The sequence below is a fragment of the Agelaius phoeniceus genome, chromosome 10 (genome assembly GCF_051311805.1).
Source record: "Agelaius phoeniceus isolate bAgePho1 chromosome 10, bAgePho1.hap1, whole genome shotgun sequence".
Lineage (NCBI taxonomy): Eukaryota > Metazoa > Chordata > Aves > Passeriformes > Icteridae > Agelaius > Agelaius phoeniceus.
The window spans coordinates 17,278,172-17,280,408 of record NC_135274.1 but is presented as its reverse complement, the minus strand read 5'-3'; positions in this window follow the sequence as shown (position 1 = coordinate 17,280,408).

Sequence of the window (2,237 nt, the reverse complement as noted above, 5' to 3'; positions counted from 1 at the left end):
GGTTGGATTTAAAAAGTCTGGTTTATTAATGTTCCTTTGCCTAGCTTCTGGAACATAGGAAATTCAAGGTACCCTCATGTGTTTTTTGAGACATTTCAGAAACTAGGAACCATTTCCCAAGTTGCTTTGTTCTATTCCCTTCTGAAATGTTAATGAAAATCATTAGAGGTGTCTCCAAACCTTGCTGCCCCTAAAGAGTTAATGTACACAGCTAGAAACTAGATTTTCAGGTCATTTTGGATGAAAAACCATTTCCTCTTATTTAACTTACCTCTTAGAAAAATGTTGCTCCTAATCTTGGCTATCTTCTTTTATTGACCACTGCCATTTTCAGTGGGACCTCAGAAAAACAGAACGGGCCAAGGTCCAGCCAGGCTGGTGTGTGACCAACTGCCTTCATCCCCTGGGAGGATGCTCATCCCCTCCAGCCCTGGGTGCTGGTGCAGGGAAGTGCCCTCTGTGTCCCCCACCAGGAAAAGGAATTTCACCATGGTGCAAAGCCTGAAGGGTTGATTTTCTGCAGCCATGCATGTGAGATGGGGACCTCATGCTGAGGGTTTGGGTGTGACATTTTTGTCTCTGGACCCATGACCTGGTTGCTGTGGGGCTGGAACAGATTGTGGGATATGACTTGGGGTGAGTTCCTTGACCTTCCCCAGGGAATGGCCTTGTGCCTTCTGCCATTGTGGGAAGGAGAGTGACTCACATGAACTCAGCCAACACCTCCAGCTGCCCCTTGAGCTCTCTATGTGACACCACGCTGGGGGGAAACCTTGCCAAAATGTTAAAAGGACAGAGCTGCCCAAACACAATATGGAAAGCCTGGTCTGGAGATGAATCCTCAGCAGTGAGAGGTTTGGTATGAATGTCCAGTTGAGTTAGTTCACACAATGGCAAAGGGCTGGGAGATGTCCTCAATTCCCAGGCTCTGGGGATGGGTGCAATTATTTCACCTGAAACTTCCCTTGTGTGAAAAATGCAAATTTGGTGACAAATAGTTTTGAGCATTAGTGCTGGTTGAACTAAATTGTTTGTCCTGAGAAAAAAAATTCCAAGAAAGTACATTTGCAATGTTTATTTCAGTTTAAAATTCCCCTCCATTTTACTTGTAAATAGCTCCAAATCAAAGCACAGCATTTTCTCCTCACCTTTCACATTTTCTGTAATTTAAACTAATAGTCCTAGTTGCAATCTGAACTAATTCCCTCCTTCCTGACTTTTCAGAACTGCTCATGAAACAAAACAACTCCAAATTCATTTTTTCAGACATCTCTCCTCAGAATCATTAGACACATTAACATCCACCACATAAATGAAACCACAGGCTATCAATGTTTTGAGACAGCTGTATTTCCCACCAGAAATTTGCATAGCACCTTTGTAGCACTCTGAATTACTCTACCAATATTTTTTTGGGAAAAATGCAACTTACTGGTACTGAATCTAGAATTAGAAGACTAAAAGTCCCCAAGCAAAACCCCAGCCATGCTCTTAGCCACCAGTCCCAGGTCTCTCTTCCTGCCTGTGTCTAGCAATGGGCAACCTTCATTCCTTCCCCACCTTTCCTCATTCTGTCTGTCCCTAGGAAAGTGGTGTCATCTTGTTTTCCTAACCCATTTCTCCCCTTGCAAAGCCATCCTGCTGAAAGAGCTGGTGTAAAAAAAAAAGGTTTTAAAATTCTTTTTCATCACCAAAGCATGACCTTTCAGAGGGTTCCAGCAGCTATCTCTGCAAAATTTCCATTTTTTCCATTTTTGCCACCACTGAAGGTTTTCATCAAACTCCCATCTAACAAAGTGTAGTTCTCAGCAACTGGAAGCAGAAGCAATTCAGCCCTCTGGGAAGTGATATTTGTCTGCATCAAGAAAATTCTTGCGATTAGACAGAAAATGGATATTTCCTCCCCTGTAATATATACTTTCAGAGAAATCCCCCAGCTCAATTCCCCTCCCCCCTCCAAAAAATAATAAGAGCAGAAACAGAAAATAATGAGAAAAAAAAGCAGCTTTTCCTGCAGAAAGCACCGTTTCCTGGTGAGGTCTGCCACCAGAGCTCCCACTGTGTCTCTTGGGAGGTATGGGCTGAGAAGGTGCAGGAAGGCAGCAGCTCACCCTGGTCGTTGTGTGCCTCCCACACCCCCAGGAAAGTGCAAGGTTTGGTTTCCCACAGTCAGATGGAGGACAGCGGTGGGGCTGATGCTTTTCTCTGCTCTCTGCTGAGCCGTGTCTCCTCCTCAG